Consider the following 23,401-nt stretch of genomic DNA (forward strand, 5'->3'; position numbering starts at 1 on the left):
GTTACTCTGATGGGAGTTCCCTCGGACAAATGAACCTACAAGCAGTAGAGAGGTGGTGAAAGAGATGCAGCTACAAGAGAAATCGTGCAGTCAGGTGGCCTAAGGTCAGACATGTGTCCAAAGTCCCTCTCCCAATGGCTTCTTCAGTCACAAATTAATGTGCACTGGGATCCCTGGCCCTGTCAGCTGCACAGACTCTGCAATTGCCTCTTTCTGACTAGGGCTGTTCTAGAATGGGCCTATTCAAGATTAAAAAAAAAAAAAAAACAAAAAAAATTAAGTGGTCATGTCAAATTCAGTGGCTGTAGAACGTGTCTGAATCACAGTCCTGGAGACCAAAATCCTCTGCCTTTCCACAGAAGTGCTCCAGTTCTCCTGTGCTGCCCCTCAGAGGTGTGGTAGTCCAAACCTGAAAGGAAAAACACTGGAGGCGTTGAAGGGTGCAGTGTGTATGTCTGTTTAATCCTCATTTGCATCCCTAGTGAGACTGTCAGCAAAGCAGCACATAAATACCACTGTTGGTATCTTTGCTTATTTAATTTGTGTAGCCATTCACTGCACAGGAAACAAGAGCACTGAACTTATAGTTCAGTCATCAAAGAGCATTCAGTGATAGCCATTATCAGGACCATTTCAACATCTTTCAAAGCTAATCTTGCAATATGACAAGAAGCAGTTATGGAAGGAAACACTGACTTTGGGTCCACTCAAGTGCAATCTGTTCAAATGGCTGCAGCTTGAAGATGGTGCCTCCTAAGGGTCTCCCCCTTTTAAACTGGTAGGGAGAATAAACTTTAAGTGGTTTTGATTTTTAAGGCGTTACTAAAAGGAAGAGGTCAAGGACACATGGGTCTGATTTTCCTCTTGCACTGTGAAAATCAGTCTCAAGCTCAGTCCCAACTTTTCTGCTCAGCTTTGATGTTCTGTATCTGTAGCCATAGAGAACTGCTGTGAAAAAAGATTGCTTGTGCTGAAGGAAAGAGAATGTTCAGCTGCAAAACACTACTGTCCCTATCCTATTCTGCATCTTGCATTTTCTCATGATGGTGAATCACAATCCTTTACTCATAACGACAGTAATTTGTTGTCGTGGAAAGTAAAAGAATGGTTTCAATTCAACATGCTGTCTTAATTTTAAAGGAAATACAAGCTGCAAAATACAAAGAAATAAGTAATACTCGTTAATAGGATAATTAAAAAATCCTGTAAGAAGAGCAGTGAGGAACATCTGAAAAACTAGTGGAATTTAGCATTCACTTGGCAAAGTTTATTTCATATAAAATCATCTCATTAAGAGTTTCAGCTTCAAAAGAGAGATAGGCAGTTTTTCTGTGACACTATTATGTTATAAAATAAATTACGTGCTTAACTGTTTAAAATTTAATAAAAGATGTTGAGATACTAATTAATATTTTATTAATATTTGACCATTAGCTGTACGTAACAACAATTTGTGGAGAATGGCCTTGTAAGGTAAATATTAAAATCTAGAGACCTTCCTCTTTTCTTATTTGTATCACTATAAGTAGTTTTTTCCTGATTTTATCACTGTCAGAGAAATGTAAAACTAGCATAAAAACTAACAAGCCAATCTCCATGGAAATCAAGGGGGAATCTTCCCATGGATTTCAGAGGAAACTGAACTGGTCTTGCAATGACAAGGGGATAGATGCATTTCCTTGCGTTTGAAAGATCCCTTAATGACATTTTGCTGACAAAATAATCTTAGGATCATGACATGTTTGGGTTAGAAAGGACCCTTTAAAGCCCTATCATTGGATCAGCTGCATCAAAGACAGGTATTCAGTGGGAGACTTTTAATGAAGAAAGGGTAGGAGCTTAGAGAGTATTTGTTGGATTTTATTGTACAAAGCCACTTGGAAATCTTTTTAAAATCAATACAGATAAACAATGTTAAAATCCATATATTTTGCTGAGCTTTCTGAGGACTTGTTTGATTTGGTGCATATGTGCATTAGAATTTTTTTTTCCTTAATGCTGTTTAAAAACATAGAGTGGAATTAAACTTAGTGGCAGTGTCTGTTCCTGCTCCATCTGTACATAGGAATGGGAAATGTCTGCTCATGTCTATATCAATGAACTGCAAGTGGGGTTTGTGACTCTTCTTTTTCTTTTCTCCCCAAATTTCTTTCCCAAACCTTGTTATCATGCGCCACTGTCAGATTTAGCAAATTTCAACCTGATTTTTTCTTTACTAAATTATTTTAGGTTGAAATAAAAACCTTAGATTTCTCATCTTTTCCAGATATTTCACTACACAGTCAGGGCAGATGCTCTGTCCTCTGTTCAGGACCATAATCCTCTCTTCTATCAAGTTCAGCTCTTTGTGTCACCGCCATTCACTCATTGCCATGGAGGTGCTTCACATACCAAGGTGACTGGGCAATCTCTGACAGCTGAAATGATTTGAAATACCTAAAATATCTCCTTAGCAAGCCCTTTTAAATTTAATTCTCTCAGACTTACAAAAACCTAAATTGCACTCACAAAAAAAATGAGACCAAAAATTTTTAATTTTGCTTCTTCATATAAAACTTTACATTTATACTTGTCTGGTGTTTTTTGTTGGCTGTTTTTTCCCCACACTTTTGGTTGGTACATCTTAGCTTTAAAGCAGCCCATAAATAAGTTAGAGCACATGGAGATGCTGGTTTCTGAAAGGGATCAGAAGCTATAGCCGTGTATGGTCCCCCTTTGTCCATGTGAAAAGATCAAAAGCCTGACAACACTTGGGACTACATACAAAAGCAATGGACATTCCAGAAGAATACAGGAGTTGAGAGCTTGCCAGAGAAGGGAAAAGTTTGGGGATTTTGTTTGCTTTTTCATTTAGTAACTATTGTGACATGGTATTATTAAAAAAAAAAAAAAAAAAAAAAAAAAAAGTGCAGCAATTAAAGGGGAATTTGAAGTTCCTCAAGAGCTCCCTGCTTTCCCTAGTCACCAGGGCTTTGCATCAATGAGTGTGGACGGCTTCTGTTGACCACACTCTGCTGCAAGGGCTGCTGAGGCTCTAGCAGTGTCTGGCTAAATGAACCGGAGAACACAGGGGGAGCAAAGAGGGCAAACCAACCCTTCAATCCTTTAGTTCCTCAGTGCAGTTCATAAACAGAATATGCAACTAATGCTTCTGTGAATATGCACTGATGAATGGAAAATTCAATGAGCTGAGCCATTTCTCAGCTTTTTACATACTGGAGTGGGGAGTTTCTCCCTTTCCTGGCTCCTGGGGATGGATTTGCCATTATATGCCTGGAAGCGTGTTTGTAACTTTGCAGCATTGACATCGCTGTTCCCTTGTTCCCCTTCGCTACTGGGAAAATGATTTTTGTGCTACTCTCATTAGAGTAGGAGCAGTGTTTGTATCCCAGAACAAATGTTACAAGTGATATAAACAGTGTTATTCTTGTGCCAAAGCGTATGTTTAGGATAAAGCTTCTTTTTAATTACGTTGGTAAATTACTTTAGAGTTGCGAGGCAGAGCTACAGGAAGCAGCTTTATTAACCTGATTGTATCATTTTCATGTTTTCCTACTTTAAGACCATGTAAACATGAGTGAGTGTACAAAGTGTCTACAGAAGCTTCATATAGATATTTTGTATCACAGGAATACCTCTTACAGTGTACTGCAACAAAACCTTTATAGATAGACTGGCTAGTGGCTAGACAAATGCACACAGGGGTACATGAACTGTCTTGGATCCCAAGAATTCAATAGCAGAGCATCTGGAGATTGCTACCTTAAACTTTGTTTTGCCTGTTGGAGACCTCTGTGTTGGCGTGGAGAGTGTTTTAGGAGCTGTCTTGCCTGCCCTTGGCTGCTTTATCCATTACTGTATATTAATACCCCAGGAGAGGCAGTGCTAGGAGGGAACAATTTTCTCCAGGCACATTTTGGCATGTGATCTGTGAGGTGACAAGGGACCCAAGCAGATTAGTCCTCATCACCCTGCCTTGTTAGGAGAGATGAAGCACCCCATGGCCTGTATGAAGCTGCTTGGTGCTCTGTGCCCATACCACACCGCAGATTTCTGCAGCTCCCTAACAGCATCTGGCAGTAGGGGGAGGTCTAAGCCAAGCAGCCCTGGTTGGGAGCCTGGCAAGGAAGCTGAGACAAGCGGCCACACAATGTGAGAGAGACGTGGCCGGAAAAGCTTAGGCAAGGTTCTTGAAGAAAAAAAAAGAAAGTGAGTAGATGCAAGGAGAAAGGCTGGATAGCCAAGAAACAAAAGCAGCCAGAAAGCTAAATACATGCAGCTGAAGAACTTAAAAAATTCAGGAGGAAGACATGAGAGGTGGCCAGAACAGCATTAACAAAGCAGACTCTCCCTTTCCCTTCCCTGATCATCTTTCATTCCACTACATCCTTCTCCTCAGCTCCTGGCTCCTCATCCTTTCCTCCTCCCTCCTCCTAACCATTGTGGAGAATGGCAGCTTCAAAAAACTGTCAGCTCAGCTTTGCACAGCAATAAGAGAGTGATACAATGCCCAGACTGATGAGTGAATTTAGGAAAACAGTTAATACAATAAACCAAAAATTAAGATACTTCTAAAAAAATTGAGGGATTTTGCCATTCAATACATAAGTATTTTTCTCTTAAGGAAAAGGTAATTACAGGTAGCTGTGACAGAGCATGACAGAGTGTTCTGGTTGTCTTGGCTTGTGAATGAGGTGTTGTGTGTCCTGTTCTTGAGTAGTCACTTTGCCTGAACAAAGTCAGCTGAAATGTGGTTCCTTGTAATCAGGCAGTGAGGAGTGTGCCCTGATATTCTTTCTGGTTGTATGATGGCAAAAAAAAAAGCAAGGAAAGCATTTTTCTTCATCTGCAGAACTTAGAATTCGGTTTGTTTGTTTGTTCTTTTTGTTTGTTCTCACACACCCAGTTCAAAAGAGCAAGAGTTTTGATGTTGTAGCAAATAGGTGAATAGCAAAATGACATTTTCACAGTCAATTCTATTCTAAAGAAACCCTTTCCAAATTCAGTAGAACAGATTCTGGCAGGTGAGAGGAAATTCTGGCAGTGGATAAATGTTTCTGGAGGCATTGGTAGTGAAGGCATTGGTTTGAGTTGAAAAAGCATCATCTTAGTCCTTCCAGTTATTTTATTGTTTCTGTCACAGTAGTGTGACAGAAAGTGCCCTGTGCTTTACAGGCTCAGAGGATGTGGATACAAAAATGCTGCTAGCAAGGATTTTCTTGCTATGTTCTAAGTCCGTGAGAGACTTTTCTCTCTCACAGAAGAGGTAGCAGAGTTCTGTAAACAATGAAACACCTGCAGCCTTGAAAAGTCTTGTTTATGGTATAGTAGAAAAATATTTTGTCAATGGATGTTTTAGGATTTTAACCAATCACTCCAAGGGGTGGCTGATCCTTTGTCCAATTAGACTATGATGAAAAAAGTCTATAAAAGAGTTTGTAAAATAATTAAATAAATCAATCTTGCTGCACAATTCCTGCCTGCTGGATCTTCTCTCCTTCTCCCTACGGCTGCGGGACACGGTGATATACCCTAGGGCATTTTAATAAGAGGATGCTGATTCTGTTCCTGGAGATCACAGTCCAGATGGTGGACATGTATAAAAAGCAGGGAAATACTACAGGGTGAAGACAGAAGTTTTACTCCTTGACTTCAGAATGAATCTGATGCTGGGTTGCCCAAACACACTGAATATTAGTGGCAGTGTTGAGAAATGAGTGCAATCTCCAACAGCAAGAGCCAGGTTTGTTCTATTAACCAAAAAGTTTCATTCTTGTTGGGTTTTTCTTAGGTAGTGGAAACTGAAATTGGCCAAGATCTTTCTAGGAATATAATAAAGAGAGACTAAACTCAGATATTGCATTTTGGTTTTTTATTCCTAAGGCCATCAGGAAGCTGAGAAGCTCCCTGTGCTGATGAGCAGGTGTGTGTGTCACACTCAGCAGCATCAGGGCTTTGAATATTTTGTGACCTTGTGAGTTCAATATCTGCATTTTGGGCATGTGCAATTCTGACTTGTGTCCTTTTTTTCTGGAGTGATTAGGACTCAAGTTTATATCTTTATTTTAGAGTCAATGGAAGTGTCAGTATGGATTGCCTAACTTCCAGGGGAACTTTGCTCTCCACAGTCCAGCTGGGCTGGCATGGGCTCATCAGAGGTTGTTTGGGGATCCTAATGAATGAGGCTGCAGCTTCACTTCTTCTGAGCTGTCTCAGGCTCGTCCCAGCATTCCTAGATTGGTTCATACACTTTGTGTCATCTGGGAAGTCTCCTATGCTTTCTTCTTTCTTTTAATTTGGAAACAACACATCTTGCACGTATCAATTTCAGAAGCAGTAGCTTTGCAGATGGTTGTTATACACAGTTCCATGTATATCCCCTCAAAGCTAAACTGATTTGGAGTGTTCAAGAATTTGCCATTCTGAGAAAATAATGATGTTGTCTTGTCTTCCTTTCATAGATGTTCATTACTTCCAGACATGGAGCAGAGTATGGATTAATTCACCTTCATTTCTACTCCACAGTTCTGCTAAGCTTGTTTTTCTGACCCAGCTCTGGGTGAAAAGGACTATTGCCACTATGTAAAATCTGATGTCAGATCTCTCCCATTCCCTATAAAATCCTCCTATAACAGTCCACTTGTAGCCTTGTGCTTGGTTAGACTTTCTGAAGATATCAGGGGTGACAAGTGAGGGGACTGGTGGGTAGACTGGAAATAAGCAAGGCAACAACACAGCCTTGGAGTAAGAAGAAACAGTCAGAGCAGGAAAGTGCATTACTAGAGTTCTTGTGGCAGAGCAGTGCTGGGCAAGGTGAATGCCTCTGCTGGGATGCAGATATTACTGTCTCCTGAATGAGATGTAAAACCAGATACACACCATTTGTGGTTGTAGAGGTCACATGGGACCTTTTGCAAGAGCAAGGATTAAGATCTCAGAGTGCCAGCCAAGTCCAACTCTGGTAGTTGAATTTTGCCTATCTAAATTTTACAACAGTTTAATTTGGAAGACTTCACTTCCCCTTCTGCAAACACAGCTGTGTAGAGCTGCTGGTGCAGAATGTCTGCTGCTTTCCACCTGAGAGCATGTTTCAGCACTGGCTGTACTGGCCCACAAACATACAGCCAATGAAGCACTTGGAATGTACTCATGATGACACTTGTTATAAATACACCATGGGCACTGTGCTTGCATGCATACACACAAGTGTGTGCACAGACATATTCTTCTACATATATTTCTGTTGGCTCATCTATACAGATTATTCATGTGTGGGTACATTGGGCCAAAATATGCTTTTAGCCAGAAAGGGTTGGGTTTTTTTTAAAGTATATAAAATATGTAAGAGTATTTACCATCAGAATTCATTGCATAATAACACAAAAATTAGCAGTGAGTGCCCCAGCTATAATTTTAATCCTTTCTCACTTTCAACTAATAGCTGGTATTGCCAGGAATAGCAGGGTATTAGTCAGTGTTAAATCACGATAATAGGCAATATCACCACAGGTCTTGAGCATTAAATGCATGAGGTACTAACCAGTCCCCAGGCACTGCAGAGTGAGCTGAGAACAGGATTACAAATTGTAAGTCAATTGGTTAGTCTTTAGCAGCTCAAACTGTGGTCTGGACAGAGCACACTGGAAGTGGCTCACATATGTGTTAATGATAATTATGATTAACTTCAGTGTAGCAGTTTTCATCGCAAAGGCTCCCGCAGTGCTTTACTTCTCACAGTGCAGCAGTGCTGACACACATCCATCCCCACAGCAGATGACAGAAAACCTACAGCATAAAACCCAGAAGGGGATGAATGGGAAACCTTGGCCCATGACACTGGAACAGTCTCGTGGGCTCATGGAAAGCAACAAGGAAGTTTTAATTTTCACATGAGTTCTGGCTTCTAAGGGCAGAGTTTAAAGCCCCCTGTTCAATAAACTGCCTACTAGTAAAAGACAGCTACCACAGAAGGGTGAAGAACTTGCTCTGCTCTGCCAATATTCAAACCTTATGGTTACAGGATGTCTGTTCAGACATTAGGTTCAGACCACCAAAATTATTCTCTCTGACAACAACTGTGCTGAACTGTGACAGGCAGCTCAAGGGCTGAATAAAACAATGACATCATGGCCTTACCTTGTGTCATCCTAGAAAAATCTCAGCTCAAGTACAGCTTCGTTATTGCTGCAAGCATTTTTGTTCCAGTGGCTCATCACACTGCAGGCAACTGGTATAAGGGAGAGACAACACTCTACAAAATCAGAGGTGGAAGAATTTTGGGAATGAATTAAGCTTCATTTTTCTGGTGTACCCCTATGATGAAATTAATTCTTTCCTGTATTCATCCAAAATGTATTTCAAGATGGCTCCTTAAGATAAAACTGTTTTTTTTTTTAAAATACTCTTTAAGAAAAGCCTACGTATTTTTCCAACATTATACATAAAGCCAAGCAAAAAACTCCTTGAACTGTAGTTACTATTTAACATGTGTTCATTTCTTGCAGATAATACTCTTTGTTATGCTTTCCTATACTGTGCCTTTCTCTTTTTCCTCAGTCATTCAATGCCTTGCAATAACATATATTTTTCAGAACCCCTTATAACTCCCTCTTTCAAATTGATGCCTACTGATACCTGGCTTTATTACATACTCTTTTAGAATGCATTTTGAAGAAGATATTCTAAGTTTTGCTGATAGCAGCAACTTTCCCTCATCCAGGTGACTTCAAAATTACTTTACTTATTTGAGGGAAAGATTCTAAAATAATGTTCAGTGGTTACGATGAAAAGTGCCTGAAAAGACTTTATCTGACTTTATCATAAAAGGCTGTGCAGGCTTTATCTGCATTTATGGTATCAAGAAAAATTTGTTCATAATGACAGTCAGCAAAACTAACAATAATAAATAGCAACTGGATAATATATGAGGATCAAGAGCTTAGGGAAGAATAAATCACATCTTAACAGCTATTCAATAGCAGGTGAATATGCTAGTTTCTGTAGCAGATATTATATTGAAGTTTATGACAGAAAAAGTTATATTACAAAAAATATATATTCTGTGATATAGCACAGAAGTTACCATATTTTTATTTGTGTGACAATATTTCATAATGTATGCTTTCAATAAGATGTTCTTTCTTGTTTTCCTTTGGAAGTGAATACATGAAACTGCTACTAATAACATGGTACTTCTGAAAAGGAATGCAGAAAAAGTACAGTAAAGGCACCTCTCCCTGAGTTAAGTTTCTTTCTGTACTTTTCCTGGGAATTGACTTCCTATTTCTTATGAACTTTCCCACATGCTATTAGAATGTTGCCTAAAGCAATATGGGACTCCCCTCTATGGGGTAGTGAGACTTCTACTTCTTACAGTTTAAACAGGTGCTTTAGCAACTCTAATGGCATCACTTTCTACTACTATAAAAATTCATCATTTTCAGATGCACCTCTAAGTTCTTAACTGGACTGCATAACATTTTTAGGCCATTATACATTTTTGTTCTTTATGTCTCAAAACTGCTTGAAGAAATTGATCAATGTAAAAATTATTCTCATTTGATTAGGTTCTTTATGTCTGTTGCTGATGGGGAGTTCTACAATATCTGTTTTCAGCAAATACTCCAAAGGCCGCTATGCATTTGTGAAAACATTTATTTGGAATTTTGGAGCATTTTGCAATTTTCATGAACTTTGAACAATGGAGTTTGTGACATGCTGTTTGCTATACCACAAAGTAAAAAGTCATCCAGTCAATAATACCTCAGGACATGTGACACGGCACACATCACAAATACAGTTTGGAAGCTGCTTCAAAATGGGTTTGAATAATTATAAATCATAAATCCACTTGCAAAAATCTGGGACAGATCACTCCCAACCCTTCTCAAAATGGCCAAAAAACTTAATGTTTTCAGTTTCACAAAGACAATTTGAACATTGGTACTGATTGTGAAGCTGATGTCTGTTTTCTGCTCCCCAGCAGACAATAAATGTACAGTTAGTTACCTGAGCTGCATCAAGGTGAATTCTGAATATTATGCTTTCTTGCAGAGCTTTATTCTCTAATAAATACTGACAACTAAAGGTTCGTGCTTGGCATGAACAAAAGGAAATCCGTGTGTGCTTTATTGTCAGAACTGGCTGAGAAAATAGCCTGTGATGACATTGGCTCAGAAGACAAATCCACAGAGCCCAAGCTCTCCAGCCAAATGAGTGGGGACTTCTATTGTTGCAAATGCTGGTGAGCCCAGCAGATGTGCAGGAATGAAGCAAAAGCACAACATCCACACGGCTCTCTTTCCAAGTGCCTGGGCATCACCCTTAAATTCCCACTTAATCTTTATGTATTAAAAATGGCTTTGCCCTGACACTTGATGCCTCTTAATGAGTGAGAGTTGTGCACATCTGGCACCTGCTAAGTGCAAATGCACTCCATATAAAATTGTTTAGACTCCCTACTGCATGCTCTGCTGCCTTTTGTCTCTTTGAAGCTGTTCTGTTCTGAGTTTATGTTCCTTGCCCAGGACTTTGCCTATCATTGCCTCCAAGTCTATATTCTAAACACACTGATGACTTCATCCCTCCCCACATCCACTATTCCTCATTTACAGTCTCTTTTGCAGTCTACATCTTTTAATAGCCAATCCCATTTATCCTGTTGCAACTCTCTTTGGGATTGAATCTGTGCAGTGGCTTTTTATTGTTCTCTGTCCTCAGAACCATAGAAATCTGAGATGGAAAAGGCTGATGAGGTCATCTTGTCCATTCCCCTTGCCAATGTTGAATTGTTTCCTACATTCTAATTTTAAAATTACGCATTCAGCTGGGCTTCCACCTCTTCTCTTAGAAGATTATTCCATAGTATTAAGCTGTGTATCACACCATTAGGAAGTTTTTCCTGACAGTTATCTTGAATTTTCCTTCCTGTGCTTTTGTTCCACAGTTCATAGCCGTGTCCACTCCAAACAATACGTTTCACTCTTTTAGAACATACAGCCTTCAAAAACCCACCTATCACTCCTTTTAAAAAGATTCTATTAAATACTATCTGTTACTATCTGTTACTATCTTCCCCACTCACAATACTGTATAGAGATATTTCTGATTGTCCCATTTTGCTTTTCCTCTGCAAGGAAAGGAACAGAAGGAACAGGAAGCTGGAGCTCTGTTCCAGCTTGTATTATGACAGGTGCTGTGTGAAGATAAGAAGTCCATGTGTGAACAAGACTTTCTATTTGAACCCTCCTTCATTAAAATTCCTGCTGCCTTTAAAATTTTAACAATGTCAAGTAATTCTATCTACACCTTTCACGCATCCAGGCGAAATGCTGATGTCCTCCACCAAAAATGTACTTCAGGGAAAATCCTGAATACAGACATACATAATACTTTGAATCAAAGAGACTTTGGATTATGTTGTATACCTCTGAACATGTGTTTGAAGGAACTGAGCCTCTTTCACCTTTTCATACCCAACTCTCAAGTGTTCAAAATCAGCACATTTTAGCTGTGATTTTTCAGAAGGACCTTGCACCTCTTTGGATATTTAAATGAGTGGCCACACAGTCAAATTACTTCAGCTAATTGGGTTGATGTAGCCTAACGGTACAGCCCATTATTTAGAGACCTAGAAAATGTTTACAATATCTGGCTTCTGCTGTGGAAACAGAGTTCTTGGAAATTTGGCCATGGGCAACTTTGATCATTTTTTCCCCTACTGTGAGTGCTGAATACTTCTGGACATGAATGAACTTGTACATGACTTTTAAGACATCTTGAGTTCACCTTCGTGTCTGCTTGTCAGCTTTTGTCAGCCTGATCTGGACTGACACAAGCACGGTCTCAGAGAGGCTAATGTGCCTGGTGCCTACAGCTGTATAAAAATCTGTCATAAGAATCCAGGGTGCATGTTGGCAAAAACAATCACCTGCTGTTCACAGGAATTTGAGAATCTCTGGGATTCTTTTAACCAAATAAATATTCTTGGGAAGAGCTTTTCGTAACCAGTTCTAAATCTGACAATTATCTTGGTAGAGTTGGCTCCACAAAGTCCTGTGGAGCATCAACGATCTGGTCAGAATAGAAATAGACTGGCCATGAATAGTTTCTGTAGGAGGTAAATGAGAGGGGTGATTTAGAGGAGCTCACCACTTAAGAAGCATATGGGCAGGCTGGGAAGTACATATGCAGCATGGGCAGGGCTCACTGGGATGCAATTACAGCAGGATATAAGATTTGGCAAGTGGAAGTATAGTTTATACCAGAACTAAGAGGTGGTGGGGTCTTTCCCCCTCCACCAAAAGCTCTGCAGTTTGAAGTCAGCACTCACTGCTCTGTTTGGGACTCCTACACAGCGCTGTACGTTAGAGCCCCGACTCTGTTTTCTCAATCACTTCTTCTGCAGCTTAGGGACGGTTATTTTTGGCAGTCCCTCTCTTGCCCCTTTCCCTGCACTCTTGCTCTCACTGCAGCTGTAATTGCTCCTGCTCTCTCAGAGGTCCTGGGGAGAGTGTGGAGGAACCAGACCTCTGAACTGTGCACCCAGGTTGCTTGCAATGCCTCTCTTTTCAAGTGCAATTATGCAGGTTCTGTGTTTTCCCCCTGCCTTGCTCTCTGGGTGGTCAGGAATCACATCTTTATCCTGCTGGGAGCAAGGTGCCCCTCTGAGGCTCAGATGGAAGGTTGTTTTCCTCCTTCCACCCAGAGATGCAGAAATTGCAGTTGTCTGTCTTCATGTTGTCTCTCTTTAATTTATACCAAGCTGCTGTACTGGGAAAACTCATCCTTTAAAAGGACTGTTGTACTATACATTGTTCTCACTGCTATCTGTCCATGGATTTCATTATTAGAGAACAATGGAACTCTCTGTGGGTGTAGAGGGACCATTTTTAGCTAGAATGCTACTTATGGAAAAATGAGTTATGTTTCAGATCCAAGTCTTCAGCTAACCTGTGCAATAAAAAATGAACCAAGGATCATCTCTTAGAAACATAAAATTTTTGTCTTTCCCTAAAGAAAAGAAATAGTTTTCTAGCAAGGCTGATGACAGTATTCCTTCTGAAAAAAATTCAGGCATTTTTTTTCCTTCTTCCACAGTATTTCTGGACACTTGCCTTAGATAGCTTAATGTGGAGTGATAAGCATTGTAGGAGATCCCACAAATATTCCCAAAATTCACTCATGTTATTGGTTGATGGCACTTATTTTCCTTCACATACTGTCGCAGCTTGCTGTGTTCAGCAAAATTGTCTTTTCTGCTATTTTCAGCATCTCCTCTTTACATAAAGTGATTATATTTAGTTAGTATTTCTTAAATCTGTAGTTTCTTTATTTTTCCTTTTTGCCTCGACCAAATGCTAGAATAAAACTGTTCCCACCTTTTCTTCATCCCATCCCATTTCAGAATTACTGGCCCACACTCTAAGAATGTGCTCCCGATAGAAGAGGAGAAATGCATTAAAAAATGTGCTCTCTCTCATATTTTCTATGCACATTGTTTTTTTTTTCCAGCTTGACTGCAGTAACTTTTGGCTCATGAAAAGGTATCTTAGAAAACAGAGTAAAGTAGATTAATGGAAAGAAGGTAAGCAGTGAGGACCCAGTTCAGGTGTCAAGGCTGATCCTTCTCAGGGACCTTACTTCCCATTCAGAGTATTTCACAAGTCACTGATGCCTGCCAGTGGCTCTGCTTTTTGGATGGCTGAGGAGAAGCACTTGCAAAGACCTGGGTTTTTGGAAGGGGCTGAACATCTGCACTCAGGCTCAACAACTGTCCAGTCTGTGAAGGTGGAATGCATAAAATCATTTCAGTTCCTGAGGAAAAGCCATCCTGATGGGGCTGGTTTGATGCTGCATGGCTGCATGTATTTCAGCAGCAAAACCAAGGGAGAGGGCTGTGTATCCCATTTGACCCATGCATCCCAACAGCATCTCCTAAATATCCCTGACTGGGACACACAGATTCTCCATCTGGTCCATATCTTGGTGCTTGCAGGAATCTCACTGTACCTTTCAGGCACAGAGCACAGGGTTATTGCTTCTGCACAGGGTTATTCAGCTCTGGGTTATTGCTTCTGCAGACACAAGCACTTTTCTGTTTGAAATATTTATTTATTGATTTATTGCCTGATGCCCACCTACTGTATTCCCAGGCTTTGGTTTCCAGGTTTCCTCCCCTGTCAGGGAATCCAGTAGTAATTTACACAGCAGGCCCATGGCCTGGGTCACAAGCTGGGCTGTCTGTGCCAATGCAGTTGCAACATTTTTTCAGAGTTGAATATTTAACAGGTCCAATTATAGATGTGAACCCTTATGGAGTGCTACCCTGGAATGCATCTCCTATATTTTCATTCACATTAGTAGTTTCTCATATTTCTTTTGCATGTCTAACATTAGAGGGTGACACTAAGATTAATGGAAGATACTGGAGTGAAGATTAAATACCAGCTTTAAAGACACGTGAGCAATCTGGCTTGGGGCCAGTCACAAGGATAATGAAGTAGTTACAACTTCTGACAAAGCCAGAGGTTTAGGAAGGAACTGGGGACACGACAGCACACGTGTAGAGTGTGAATTTTAGGAACATGGTGGGGAACTGTAGGGAGTGTGGGAATCTGACTGGTTGTTTTTGGGACCTGCAAGGGCAGCCATAGAGGATATGAGAATGGAGGTAAGGTTATCACAGCAGGGGTACAGGACAAAAACCCACAGGAAACAAGGTTTCATTAGCTCTGCTGCTTGCAGAACAACTTGTTTTAATTAAGCTTCCCTTCCATTTCTAAAGGGAAAATGCAGGAAGAATAAAAAAAAGGAAAGGGAAAAACCTGAAAAAATAAAATAAAAACCATGAAACAACATTTTAAAATATTTTGAGTTCTTTTCTTATTCTTTTTGTGGTTGGTTTTTTTTTTTTTTTTGGTCAACTACTGTACCACTCCCTTTCACCCTAAGAACATCATTAATTACATATATATTCTTTTTCTACTACAGCAGTTTCAAAAAGTCATCTCTGTGACCTACTTGTTGCTCCTTCTTGTCATAGCTAGGCATTTTTTGTATGAAGGTGTTTGCAGTAGAAACTCATGGTCATGTCTGATAAGGAAGAAGTGTAGAGGTATAACCTTTTGCCTTTTGAACTCTGAGGATTTTCCTATCTACCTCCAGGGCCAGGATTTTGGTCTACAACTGTAATAAAGTAGCTCCTTTGGGGTATCCTTAAAAAAATTATCTCATAACATTGCTTGCTGATGGAACTCTTCCACTCTTCATTATTATTTTGTCTTTGGATGTGAGAGATTGTGCTCCTGAGAGGTGGACAAGTGTTCAGTCATGTCAGGGTCACTGAAATGAATAAAGGGTCTGGTTTGCAAGGAACCTTTTTATTTAAACAATTTGTAGTGCCCACTGATGTCAGGGGTAGTCATCTGCAAGTGGCAGTGACAGCACCTGGCCAGTCCACTCCAAAACTGGCCAGACTTCTTGGAAGGCAGGAGGTTACAACCACCAGCCCAGGGACACAACACTTCTGAGGTGCTGCCTTGCAGGGTTTGAGTGCATTGCAGTAACATTGATTCACAAAGAAAAGGATTTTTTGGGCTTCCAGGATTCCAGCTGCTCTGCTGGTACTTGCCTTGTCCCAGGGCTCCATAAAATGTTCTGTTGGCCCCACAGCTGGGATGAGATGGATGAAACTCTGACACTGCAGGAGCTTTAGGAGAGGCAGTGATTTCCCTGTTTTTTAAAGACTAGGTTAACATAATCATACCTGTATACCACGTGGACCCACTTGGTTCAGGGGCATACCTAAGAGAAGAGCAAGCAACAGAAAGTTGTGAAGTCTCTTCTTGTTTATCAAGTAACATTTGCCTGGTTCAAGAGAAGTAGAGATAAAAGCAAGAAAGAAAGCAAGAAAACAGAAGAAAGTAAGAAAAAACAGGTAAAGAAGAAAAAGAAAGAAGCAAGCAAGCAAGAAAGAAGGCAAAAGAAAGAAGGCAAGAAAAAGAAGGAAAAAAAGAAAAAAAAGAAGGCTTGGTCCAATAAGAAGCAACAAAATCATAAAATATATAATAAACCCACATGGAAAAATAATATAGTTGATTTCCTGCATCTCTCTGAGTTATGTTTCAGTAAATGTATAGCACACATACTGTGTTAAAAGCAGATTTGACAACATATAAAACATTAAAAATATTATGACATTGGCCAATATTTATGATGTATATTTCCACACATAAAATATATTGTGTCATGTCATGGATTTTACAAAACATGGAAGTTGGCCATGTCATAATATTTTAGAGCTTTTTAATACATTGTCAGAGCTATTTTAAATATACGTGCTCAGCATTTTATGAAACTTCCAACACATGGACATACGGAAAATATCGACTGAGTTCACAGGAGACCAGCATTTCAAATGTAAAGTTCAGCTAATACACACTTTCTAGCATAAAAAACCCTTTTCTTTTTGGTATATTTCTTGAACTTTGACGTATTCACCTTGTTGCACTTTGTGTGGATTTATACCAGTGGTGCTCAGCATTGAGCAAATGAGAATTGCATTTGACCTGATGATTGGGGTTTCATGTACGTGAAATTCCCACTGAAGTTTTGCAAAATGGGACCATCTGGCAACTCACAGCTACAGAAAGCCTCACAAAAATGTCAACGTTCAGCTGACAAAACCCCTCCAGTTTTACTAATTATTGGCACTTCCATCAAAATATTTCAGTGCTAGCCCTCAAAGAACACCACCAGCATGGCTCAGGGATGTTCAGAAATCCCTTCTGGAAGAGACTGAGGACAAGCAGGGCTAAAATGGGTTAGGTATTTTATCTGTGTGAAAGCAGGAATTTTAAGGGAGCTGGAAGGTTAAAGCAGTTTCTGAGGATCAGAGGGAAGTTTTGGCGTTTTCTGGAAACAGGGACTGGATTCCCAGTCCCGTGATTTAGCAACAAGACCACCCTTGGCTTTCTAAATGCCTTGGGAAATTATGGCAACAGTTCTGACAGCAGGTTTTAGGAAGGAATTCTTTACTGTAAGGGTGGTGGGGCAGTGGCTGAGGTTGCCCAGGGAAGCTGTGGATGCCCCATCCCTGGAAGTGTTCAAGGACAGGTTTCAGCAGCGTAGTGGAAAGCGTCTCTGCCCATTGAAAGGGCTTGGAAATAGGTGATTTTTAAGGTGCTTTCCAACTAAAACCATTCTGTGAGTCTCTGAACTATTCTAAGCTATGTTATTAAAGTCTGAATTTTCAAATACTACTGGATATGAATATAACTAGTTTTTTTTCTTGTCTTTTAAATTCTTGTTATTTTTGCTTCAACTGCAAACTCTCCTGCTGTAGCCTTTGCATGACAAGCCATACAACTTCCACATGGCATCATGGTGTGTTACCATGTTTTAAAGAGCATGTTTGGTTTGCTTGCACTTGCCAGCATCTGTGTTGGGTCACCACACACATGGTAATGGGGATATATATTTTTTTTTTCATTTCATACCTTATACATCACCAGAAAGTCACTGGAGACACGTAATTGCTCCCAAGGACACTACATAACTTAGCTCAGGGTGTTCAGAGGAAAATGAAAGGCAGCAGATATGCCACTGGAAGGGCTAATGTGTATGGCATCACCAAACACTACAGGATAATTATAATTATAGGTGTCACTGTGAATAAGGATGGGTGGAGCTGAGGCAGAAGCCTGTGTTTGCTTCAGCAGCGATACAGACCTACCTATGCTGCCGTGGGACTGTGTGACACTGCTCTAATTAGTTACTTAAATGTTCTCTTTTTGGCTCCTGAGTGTTGGTATGGCAATTCTTCCAGCTAAATGTGTCTTTCAAATTGAAAGACAGCAGTGCATTAAAAACAAACATTAGTTTGGAGAGTATTTAAAAATAACCAGCTATGTTCTGTAAGTAAGGTTGCCACACTGCCCCAATTAGATTTGATTCTTCTTTTTTTAAATTTTTTTAAAATCTTTTGCTGGCTGGTAAGAAGTATTATTTCTGCACTTCCAGGAACACTGGGCTTTTCTAGGCATCATCCAACAGGTTTAATTTAGATTTACATTGTTTGTTTGACTGATTTATCTGATTTAAAGGGTAGCATAAAGACATCGATTCTCCAGAGCAAGTTATAGCTTTCACATATGCTTCATGTTGAGCTCTGGGGTTTACTGGGGGATTTGCTGTTGAGGGGGCTGGAGAAGGTGAGGGAAAGTTTGGGCAGCATATGCATCATGGTCTTTTCTTCTAGCTTGGGTGTGTCATTCACTCAGCGTCTTTTCCAAGAGATTACACTTGAAACACAGTATCATTATATAGAAGAAGAGCAGCTTCTGCAAAGTCCTAACTATTCAGGATAAACACAGGAACAAAAAACATCTTTAGTTTTTTAGGAGCTAAGAGAACCATATTTGCCTACTGCTGAGAAAAGAAGAAGCAAGAAAACAACCTAAACATTGAAACTTATTTCCAAGTAAGGAAAACAATTTGAAAGCATGGTATGTAATTGCAATTAAAACCAAAGATTCCAATTCTTTTCCTCTGTGGACAAATCTTGGTTAGAGACAGAAATGCAGAGTAAGTATTTTCCTTATTTCTTGGGAAAACATGTCCAACATAATGACAAATGAAAAGTGGGAGTTTTACAAGTCTTGATGTCCAGAAGATATCGGTCTCATGCCCCATTTGTTACAGTAGTAACATTAAGGGTAAATTTAAAACTTAGGCCACTACAGTCAAAGTTAAAGCAACAAAGAAAAAAGTTGGATCATCAGGAAATATTAAGCACTTTGTAGGGAGAGAAGTTATTTAGTGAACTCTGTCCAGCTGTTTAGGGGAAGCAACAAGACCGTCACAACATGTTTTGGAATGTATCTAGCAGAAATGTGTTTGCTGTAGGTTCAGGAATCATCCTGTTCAACTCTTCCTTAGGAGAGAACTGCATTTACCTTTACCTGCAGACTGACTGTGATGTGCATTTCCCACACCAAACAGAAGTCAAGAGAGATTATGGTACAGGAACAACAGAGACCCGAGGAGCTCAAACACAAATGATATTTAAGAGGTACTCTGGCTGCAGGCAGGTGGTCAGTCAGCAGGTCAATGCCCAGTTTGTTACTTTATAGAGTGTGGTTTTCCTTAGACCTTTGAAGACTATGCCAAACTCAAGATCTGAATCCCTCCATAGAAGCATTGGTAGTGTTCCTCACTGTCTGTATGACCCTCTGTAAGAAAGAAAAAAGCTGCTGAGGATGTGTGTGTTATACACCAGGATCATATCTTCCAGTCTTCCAGAATTTTAGTTCTTCAGCAGTGAGCAGAGGGGAGAGAGAGCCCATTCTGCACTTATCCTGTATTGCAGCACTTCTGCTCAGCCCACATCACCAACACCTTCTTGAATGTTATTTCTTACCTGGAAGAGTCAGCAGGTTTAGGTCTGAGAGGATCTGGCCATTAGCAGGAATGTTCAGCAACACCATGGAAAGGACATGAAACACCTGGCATGGTCCCAGATACACACAGCCTGGAACACTTAACGGCACTCAAGGGATAAAATGACCAAACTGTAAACCTCTCTTTCCCCACCCTCCTTCCTTTTTTATTCTTCATAAATGTGCTTTTGAACATTCAGTGCATAGATGTTTTCTTTCTACCTTCCTTTGTCTCTGTGTTTCTTACTTGTGACTCCTTGGGGGCCAATTGAAAAAAAAAAGTTCTGCACCATTTACTAAGGTTTTTGGCAGGATTTTTCTAGGAAAGAGTGAGGAATGCACTGTTTCTACATCAACTCACCCACAGGTCACTCCTTGTGCACTGCTCACACTTGGGGGATTAAAAATGCCAGGATTCCTGGTTTGTTTGCTCTGAAAAGACTGCATGCACATTTTCTGTCTCTATCTCACATGTATTTATACACACACACTCCCATGCACACATACACAAACTCCTTGGTGGGAATGCCTGGTGTCATGCCTATAATGACATTGCACTATCAATGACATCATGCAAAGTTTAGATTGGTACTAAACAAGTTCCTGGTGTCAAAGGCAAACAGGGATTTTGCTGCTTCCCTAAGAACAAGGGAGAAGTCTAGCTGGTAAAATAACCTGGAAGTAATTTTAGAGTATGAAAGTTACTGACTGAAAATCAGTTTGCATATTATGTATATATATATATATATATATATATATATATATATAAAACCAGTTTCTTGTCTTCATGCCTGTCTGGGCCTGGTGAACATTATGAAATATGTAAGTTGTTAGCAAGGTGATGAAGAAGAATACCAAAACCTGAAGGCTGGTGGTGCCTATTGTAAATATGTCAAGACTCAGCTGTATTTCCATCTGATGGTGCTAAGAAATTGTTTCTGATGGAGCAGAATGTATGGAACTAATGTGATTTAGTTAATCTAACAATTTATGTACTTGCTGTTTTTTGGGTTAGCTTTAAAATCTGCCATAAAATGCATACTTTACAGTGGTAGTCCCAGTAACACTTCTGTATATCGTCCTTTGCATTTTTGTTGGCTTGCTGACATCAGCGCTTTAATACTTAATATCCTGTGAATATTTCTGTGTTTTATAGTTCTGTATGTACTGGAATAAAGAGGGAGGAGAGGACAGAGGCTCTCTAATAAGGAAACACACATTATTCTTTACTGATATGTTTTTGTTCTCTGCTAATCATTTTTTTCCTTTTCACATAACCCTGAGGAAGAACTGCTGTCAGAACAGAAAAGGACAGATGGCAATGTGTATGTGAAGTGTGGTTGTAATTATGTTATTACCTAGGCTCTGCATAAGGCTTGTTTATGTGAAAGGAGGAGATTAATTCCTTTGGGTTACTAGTGAATAGTCCCAGGCCTGTAACTGATTTCCCTGGAGAGCTACTGAATTCTTCAGCTCTATCTCTTGGCCAGGCTGGGCCTTTTATATGCCATTTGTAAATAAAATAAGATAAAAAAGTCCTGGGAAGAAGTTCTGTGTCAAAGATGAGGACTCATCTCCCTGTTAAATCGTGGCAAAAGTAGAAGGAACATGCAAGTGGGAGGTCTAAAACCCAGCAGCCCTTGGAGGCAGCCTGGCAGGGCTGCATTGCTCTCCAACAAACCCCACCGTGGCTGAGCAGGTCCTTCCCTGCAGCTCGTGCTCTTTGTGTGTGATTGCTCACTCAGGGAATGTGGTTTAATCTGTTTTGGAGGTGGTGGGGGCAGTAAGAAAAGGACAGGCATATCTGCCTCTAAGAGCTCTGGTTACCATCAGCCCAGCTTAAAAAGCAACAAAGAAAACCTGAAAAACAGGAAATAGCTGTAATTTATTTGTAACATGGCATTAAAACATTGTCTTTGAAACATCCAATGTTGAAAGTACAGAATTATATGGATGAGATGGGAAGAAAACTTCTTGAAAGATGCAGTGAGTTTTGAAAGACAACAGTTCTTATGTTTTAATTTCAGCTGTAACAGTGTAGGTTATAAAGCTGTGACCTTTCAAAGTTACAGTTTCAGAACAACATCCTCCATGCCTTTCTTCATGCTGAGATGGTTCAGGGAAAAAAGGAAGGAGACAGCTGATAGGCATGTTTTGACCATATTTGTGACTCAGGGTGGCCAGCAACTGTGATACTGCAAAAATGGGACCACGGTCAGTCCCAAGGGACAGACCCAATTCTTCCCAACTTGCTGCCTGCTGGAGCATCTACCCTGACTCTATGTCTACTCAGCTGGCTTGATCAGAGCTTACTGTCCTTGCTGGAAAAGCTACTGAAAGGCTTCAGTGGGCTCTTGATCGCTTGCATGGGAAGTTGTCACAAAGATGATGGAATATGTCCACCCATGTGGCCTTCTGTGCCGGGTTCTCCAGCCCACACGAAGCTGAAGCAGTGCTGAGCCTTCACCCCTACCCTTGCATAGGAAATCCAGGAAAGAAATCCCCTTTAAGAACAAAACCAAACACAGCCCTTGCTAGGCGCTGTTTATAATGTGAACAATTTGGAAAGAGCTTGTTCCATATTTATGGCGTTTTTAAAAATAGATCATATGGCTTAAATATGATACTGTTCCCCACTTCAGGGAAAGCAAAATCTTTCCTCTGGGGTATAAAATATTTCCAAAATGGATGACTGTTAAAATTCAGGAAAAAAAAATAAAAACTAAACAGTTTATAAAAAGTATGCTGACATTGTAAAAAATTAATAGTATGCTTGGAACCCTTTGAGTTTCCAAAATGGTCAGTTCAATAGAAAAAAAAAAAAAGGCACTTTCTTATTATAAATTTGAGTTGCCTGTCTTGGGTTTTCCTAATGAAAGAATTTTTGGAGTGAATAAAGCTCACATTGAGTGTTCACAGCCCATCTCCCCCTCAGTGTGTAATTTAACCACCCAACCCTGTGGCCTGGAACACTTTCGATTACAACTTTAATAGTTATTTTGGAAAAAGTCGGTAGCCAAATATTCAACCTTTAGAATATTATGTATGAGAGTTTTCTTCTCTTACATGTCATAGGAAATTATGATGACCATGTGTGTGTGAGTGCGTGTGTGTGCCTAAGCAAAATAAATGTACTATTTCATGCTACTGGATTCCATTACTCGAAACTTTAACAACTGCAGCTCTGGGAGGGGCGAGGAAGTTGGGCCAAATTCTCAGTCACTCTAAAATGGGTCATATTAATGCTGCTTCAAAGATCATCTCTATGAATAGCGCAGAAAACCAGGTGTTGGGTAGCACTGGACTTACCCTGGCCTGGGTTCCATTACTCCAAGTAAAGGAGACATATTTATGTGGTGGGGTTGCCCTTAAGGATCTGTTAAAAAAACCCCAAAAAACAGCTAGGGGTATTATACAGAAGTCATTTAATTCTCTTATGCTCACTGTTAGGCTGAGCAGAAATCACTGGTAAAATAAGAGCTGTATATGAGAAGCTTTCAAGAGCTGAGCTTGCTTACCACTGTTTAACGTTCCATTATTTTCTAGAATTGGGAACAAATATTTCAGCAGCAGAACACATGATGTTCCTGATTAATTCGGTCCTCAAATGAAGTGAGCTGGAGTTCACCATCAGACAAAAAGGAGATGGGTTTGAAAAAAGTTTGGTACATATTTCCAGTTTCTTTAAAGAAGAAAGTTCAGACCTTTTAGCGGTGGCTTTTTATTTCTGCAGTTTATATATCTATCCTTGCAGAATGCAAAAGGCTTATGTGCCTATCTTACCTCAAATCCTAGGTAAAATGAAATTTCTGTTTTAATGTTTTAAGTGCATTTTGAAGGTTGTAAAAGGAATCAGATGCTAGTCATTAGAGAGCTGAATGTCTTCTGTAAGCAATTGAATTGGACTTGGGTAAGCATCTTGCTGGGTCTAACTGTTGATAAATGGAAAATAAAAGGATGTT

This window comes from Aphelocoma coerulescens, chromosome 3 (assembly GCF_041296385.1).
Source record: "Aphelocoma coerulescens isolate FSJ_1873_10779 chromosome 3, UR_Acoe_1.0, whole genome shotgun sequence".
In the NCBI taxonomy this organism is placed as follows: domain Eukaryota; kingdom Metazoa; phylum Chordata; class Aves; order Passeriformes; family Corvidae; genus Aphelocoma; species Aphelocoma coerulescens.